Here is a 7125-nt window from a genome sequence, read left to right as displayed (position 1 = left end):
TCAATGCCCCTTTGCTGCCCGCCTGTCACGCTTCGCCTTATTGTTGTTTGCACTGCCCAGTTGTCAAGGCAAATGGGTGCCTTTTTCGCATCTCATTTCACTGCTGTCTCTATGCGTTTTTGCTTAGCTGCAAATGCCATTCTCTCCCGCTTGCTTTAATATAATTTGGTGAGCGTCTGTGGGATTTCACTGGCTGTTGTGCGACTATGAAAATAGGAGGGGAGTAGTAGAAGAAGAGAGGAATAGGAAAATAATACAAAATGCAGGCAGTTCAAAAATGTTTGTGTTGACCACCGTGCGCAATCGGGTGTAATAATGAAGTGCTATTTAATGATTCCAAAGGGCAACCGCAATACAACTGAGTCCCAAAGCATAAAAACAGGTAAAGCATGGAACTGAGACAACAATACATATAAATATGCAATGCAAACTTATGTTCGTATCAGTACAGTGTACAGGTAGTAGACTATGCCACCTGTAACCTTAGAAGCTGCTGGTGAGCTGGTACAGTGGGTTTAATACTTGATTTAAGTCGCATAAACATTTTAAATCAAAATAAAACTAGAAATCAGTGAGCAAGAAATTAACAAGCACACAAAATTATAACTTCTTAAGGGGTTCCCGTGGTCTAGTGCTCGAAAATTTAGGGTAATTTCAGGAATTTTTTTTACAAAAAAAAAATTAAAAATGATATTTCAATTTTTTAGGCTTTTTATTTAACTTCTTTCACATACAAAAATGAAAAAAAAAATGTTTTTTTTGTTTTTAATTTTAAGAGTTTTAAAAATGGCGCTAAATTTGACCCCCCCGTAAAATTGGACCTGGACGGTGTTGTTCATTTTGGCTCTTCTACTATTTATCTGAAACACAAAAACCAAAAAAAAATATTATTCAGTTTGATTGTAGCTATCTATGTCCCGTACTAGAATAAAAAAATAAAATTAAAAAAATTTGTCAAACTGGCGCGGTTTTGAATTTTACTCTCTAAAAATCGGGTTTTTTCAGTTTTTTAATCAAAAAAATAAGAAATATTTGAAATGATTCTAGTATAGGCGATAGCCATTGATGTTGTGAACAACATATTCAAATTTTAGACGAAAGGGCTTAATAGTTTTTTGTTTTCTTGACAACACCAGACCGAAAAAAGTCGTTTCGAGCTCGGACCGCTCTCTACCTAGTTAATGGGCTATAGAAGCTATAGTGTTGGGAATTTGCGCATAAAATCGATTTTTTGAAAATACTGGACGTATGAAACTCCTTAAGTGGTTTTCGAACAATTTTTGCAGCTTGAGATTGCTTCAGAATGTTATCCTCACAGCTACACCTTCTACAGATTATGTTAAAAAAGCCTCTGTTAAAACAGAGATGTTAGATAGAGACCGCGAATTTCACTGTTAAAACCTACCTGTCTTGCCGAGTTTCTTGCCATCACAGTTTGAATATCAGGTCTCATGTCATAGTTTGACAACTCAATTTCGATTTTATCGCTCCATTTTCAAACGCGAATACAGCGATCCGATTTGTGGGATACCCTTTTGAAAATTTAATGTTAAGGCAGCATGGGGCCCACGAGAGAAAACTGGGAAAAGTCCAAACATAAATTTGACAGATGCTAAGACGAATTTAGTAGGAGGTGTAGATGGTCACATCAGAATCGGAAGCTACATTTTTGAGCTCAGTCAAGAGTTTAAATACGTAGGCGTAGTGCTCAGCACAAAAGAAGGATCCGTTCTTATGAATACAAGACCGTATTCAAGCAGCAAACAGAGTATACTTTGGACATATCAAACTTTTGAAGTCTTCATTGATATAAAAGGAACAAAAGCTACAGACGTACAAAACTATAATAAGACCGGATCTCACCTACAGTTGTGAAACATGGGTCCATAGAGTTAATGACTTCAAAAATTCTCAGAAAAATATTTGGCTCTTTACGATTGAAAGACGGTATATACCGTACACGATATAACCACGAGCTCAGTGTTTAAGTGAAATGAGACGCGGTTTAATAAGTCACAAAGATTACGGTGGCATGGACACGGCGAATTTCAAAACATAGAGCGAAAGCGGGATGGCGTGAGGAATGGAGACGTATTGTAGAGGTGGTAGACTGTGATGCTAATATGATGATGATGTACAGGGTGGGCAAAATAAGACCTACTAATGGTAAACACAAATAACTTTTGCAATAATCATTTATTTTGGTTAATTGTTTTTATACATAGAATATATTTTATGGAAATTATGTATGAAATATTACATCAGGCAAATGTCCACCATTTTCTCGATACAAAAATTAGCTCTTTTTAACGCGTTTTCCATAGTCTCTGGTTTTTTAAAGATACACTTTGTCTTTTAAATATCCCCATAAAAAGGAAGTCAGACGTTCGCCAAAGATTTGACGCAGCAAGTCCATAGTTTGCCTAGCAGTATGCGCAGTTGCTCCATCTTGTTGAAACCACAAATTAGGACATAGCTCCGCCATTGGCCGCAAAAAGTTTTGAATAAATGTTCTGTAAGAAGCTCCTGAAATCGATTCCGGCGTTTCATCCTCATTTTCGAAGAAATATGGACCGATAACTCTAGTGTCCATAACACCGCACCAAACAATACATTTAGATGGGTGCAACTGATTATCAGAGCCCCACAATCTACAGTTTTGTTTGCTGATATAACCATTTAAATGGAAATACGCTTCATCCGACCTCAAAACATTATTTAAAAAATCAATTTGTGTGGCTAATTGTATAAGAATAATAAATTTCCAACAATTCAATTATAACCTACAAAAAGAGAAAAATAAAATTATCAAAAAATTAAAAAGTTATTTGTGCTTAACATTAGTAGGTCTTATTGGCCCACCCTGTAGATGTGAGGTTAAGTTTACTGCAGATATATAAGGTGTTCCATAAAGTAGTTTCTTTTTGAGAATTCAAAAAATTAAAAAAAAAATATTTTTTTTTTCGAAATATTTAGGTTTATTCGAAAGCGCAAACATTTCCATTACCAGAAGCGTTTGAAAAGTCCGTGCAAAGCCAATGACATGGTACTACTAGCATGTATCGAGGTTAAGTTTAGCTAGTAGCATCTCTTGAAAGAACACACATCAAGTTTCAGGCAAATCGGCTCATTTTTTTGTGTTTGGCAATCATTTAAATCGAGAGAGACGAGTGATTTTGCTTTTCCATAACAACAACACACCAGTCCACACCTCAGCAGTTGTGGTCGCAAAATGAATAGAAAGAGGGTTCCAACTCATTTCACTGACTCCCTATACTCCAAAACTTGGCTACCTCGGATCCCTTAACCTACTCTTCATTCCCCAATTTGAAAAAATGGCTGGTGAGAAAAATACTTTATTTAAACGAGGAGGTGATTGCAGAAACGAATGACTATTATGCGGAAGGGATCAACAAACCAGAATAGCATTGAATGAAGTGTGTAAGCCTAAACCGGGACTGTGTCGAAAAATAAAAAAAATTGTTTGCCACAAAAAATTAAGTAGTTTTTATTTTTGCACGGAATTTTCCAAAGATCCTCATACTTATGGGTAGTGCATACTACTAACCCAGTTTTCTAAGACCTTGGCAAACCGGTTTCTGAATGATTCGGTCGAGATTCGTCGACAAGTTATGGATCGTGGCGCAAAAGTAACCTTGCGATGTTTTTGTAATTTAAATGCCCGGGAAATGCATCCTTCAGCATATCGGTTGTGGCACGTGCAGTGTGTGCCCTTGCACCGTCCTGTTGGAACCACATGTTTTCCAATCCCAATTCATCAAGTTGCGGCGAAAAGAACTCGTTGATCATTGCTCTGTAGCGCTCACCATTCACAGTAACCGTTTGGCCCGCGACGTCTTCGAAGAAAAAAGGTCCGATGACTCCTCCAGCGAAAACAGCACACCATACAGTGACTTTGAGCGGGTGTAATGGCTTTTCGTGGGTTACACGCGGATTTTCAGTGCCCCAGAAGTGTAAATTTTGCTTATTTACGTACCCGCTAAGATGGCAATGGGCCTCATCCCTCATGATTATTTTTGATGAAAAATCATCTTCCTCCTGGTGGTGATTAAGAATGGCTTGAGCGATGCAAAACAAAAACAAAAAACAAAAAAAAAAGTATTAACAGCATCAAATCATAGCTCCAAAGTAGCCAATGGTCACTGCCGAGCCGGCTGAAAGCACGATTATGGAACTTGGCGCCTAAAAGATAGAGTGCGGCATGAGCTATTTGTCATGGCGCGCCACCCATCTAAAACCAAATATCGTATAAGTCTAGTCTCCCCTTTCCGACCGCAAACAATTTGTTATCAACTCCCTTTAGCACTTACCGTGAAACGAAAAGGCGTTTCCATCCGCATTTTCAAGTGAAAAGCAGGCCAATGATGCCTTACTTACTTAGCTAGCAACTTACAACCGATGGCCAGTCTTAGCCGTTATGAAAATGTTGCGCCAATCTCCTCTTCATTGCGCGCATTGATGCCAGTTAGAAACTCCAAGGACGGCCAGGTCATCGTGGGCATGGTCTTTCCAATGTAGATGAGGACGTCCTTTTTTACGAGTTCCACCAGTGCAGTTCGAAACATTTTCTTTGCTGGAGCGGTATTGGCCATTCGCTCAACGCGATCCAGCCAGCGCAGCCGCTAAATTTTAATGCTTCGATGTCAGCGTATAGTTCGTGTCTTCAGCTTATTCGATACGCGTCGTTCACGCAAATCGGACCATTGGGCCGATCACCAATCCCCCATCGGTGTTTGTCAATGTCGAGGAATCAGCGGCATTCAGTAAGACCGACCCAATGATGCCACCGCTCCAAAATCCGCACTTAACTACCACTCTCTGAGCATGCATTGGCTTCTCGATGATCACATGCGGGATTTTCGATCACCAGATGCGGCAGTGTTCCGTGTTAACTTAGTTGCCGAGATTAAAATCCACAACGTCAAAAGAATGATTTTTTGAAGAAAAATGTTTTCATTAGCAATATTTTTCAGCTTCGCTCAAATGTAAAGCAAATCATTTAGTTCGACAGAGTTATGTTACTGACTTTCCATATAGCTCAAGCAGTTTGGTGAATCTGTCAAAAAAAATCACTTTCCGAATCACTGTGCGCCAACATTTGCGCCCTCACTGGAACTGCACACTTTCATGCCTCTTCTCATTGCGCTATTGTGGTTTGCGGTTTTTGTGCACCTACAACAGTACCTTGTCCTTTTCCTCACACTTTTCACCACCCATTCCACACTTAAATTCCCATCTTCTTCAGCACTTCATTTTGTACCTTTAAATTGCTTTCTCGTTTTCTTTTTTGGTGCACAAATTCTTCATTTTTGGTTCATTTGTTTTATGTGGTGAACGAATGTCCCGGTATGCAGGTATGTGTGTGTGTGTGTGTATGTTGTATGGAATTGTAACGGGTGCTTTTTAAAAAGTTGAAAACTTAAAATGATAGTACAAAATATAAATATTGTTGGAATGCATTTTTTTTTTAAGTCTGGCCTCAGAGACCTCCTACCCGGTCATCGGCATCCCCCTAGCAGTTGTTAAAGAGGAACTGCACGAATTATTTCTTAGGAAAGCATAGAAAAGATGGAGATCCATTTCTTCGTGTGCTATTTCGAAAACCCTTTGACCCCAATACGATATACGAAGGACTCAGAAAGTCCTTTGGACTCATCGCCATTCAATTTCCAAACTCGTAGCTGTGTTTACCGGTCACTGGACGATCGGCACACACGCGGAAAAGCTAGGGTTAGCATTTAACCCCCATTTCAGAAGCTGTGGGGACCTTTCAGAGAAGGAGACTGTGGAGCACTTTTTCTGTAAATGTCCGGGCTTGGCAGCTGGAGGATTAAGAGCACTGGGGGCCCCGTTCTTCGACAGTCTGGGACAGTGCGCCTACCTAAATCCAATCAATCTCCTCCATTATATCAACGGGTCTGGCTGGCTGTAGATATCTGCCCGTTGGAGGTCTCATAATGGTATCAAAACGGCGCTTTAGTGCTATTTGAGGGGGGCCAAACCGTCACTTCAACCATTTCACCTGCCTACCTACCTAAAATCTGGCAGATTTGAAGGCATTTAGTTTTTGAAAATGATTTTTGATCGGGCATTTGTCCGCCGTCGCTGCGAGTTACGTGGTCCTTTCGAACCGTCTAATTTGTGACTACTTTTTCTAATAAATCCAAATAGTAAACCTAAGTGAGACCAATTAGCGAAAATTCGACGCAAGCGAAGGTCTTCTGGTTTCAATTCTTGCACGAGCTGTATTTTAAGGGCACGTAGGCCAAGATTCTTTCGCAAAATGTTCCACGTAGTCGAAGGACAAAGGCCACCCATAAGCGAGCAGGTTGAGAGAGACTGTAGATGGACAAAATTGATGTTATCTGTTCTGTCCGACCGACTGTTACAGATCCTGCTGCCATTAAGCAGAAGGGACTATACATAGGCAACTGGTTGGACTGGTATCGGGCCACTTTCTGTGGGTGAATCACATGGAAAGGTTGGGCATCTCAGACACTGCACTCTTCACAGCATGTGGAGAGGAAGCAGAGACGGCGAACCACTCTCTGTGCATCTTCCCAGCTTTAGCTCGAATCAGGTTTGAGGTCTTCGGCACTGATGTGTTAAGAAGCGACCAACTTGGCTCCTTGGCACCACAAGATCTACTCTGATTTCTTCGGAGGTGGGGTAGACTTAAAAAAAATTAAAAAGGGTTCAGTACAATACTCTTAATTGTGTCTGAGTGCTGTACTGGCTAGTCTGTCCCGACAAAAAAAGGTAGTTCATACTACCCAGTTTGATCAGCACCATCACTTTTTCTAGATCAGTGTGGAAGTCTGGTCGCCAGGCTCTGAATATTGGCCGGTCGAGGATTCTCCTCGGGGGCCTCCGGCCAAGGCTCCATTAAACGGTTGATTGCCAAGGTGTAATGATCCACGGATCATTGAACAGCACTACTTATTAGTTTGACGAGTAATTGAAACAATCCCACATCCGAGCAACTGGATAGAGGTGCTGAGTGCTGTACCTGCCAGTTGTCTCTACAGAAAAAAAAGGTTAACAAGTTGAGAACGACGACGAATTTTGGCGCCTTCTGCAACACTTCGATCTATGGACTTCAAA

Source organism: Anastrepha ludens, chromosome 3, assembly GCF_028408465.1.
Source record: "Anastrepha ludens isolate Willacy chromosome 3, idAnaLude1.1, whole genome shotgun sequence".
In the NCBI taxonomy this organism is placed as follows: Eukaryota; Metazoa; Arthropoda; class Insecta; order Diptera; family Tephritidae; genus Anastrepha; species Anastrepha ludens.
The sequence above is the reverse complement of the archived record's forward strand: the minus strand, read 5'-3'. Positions refer to the sequence as shown.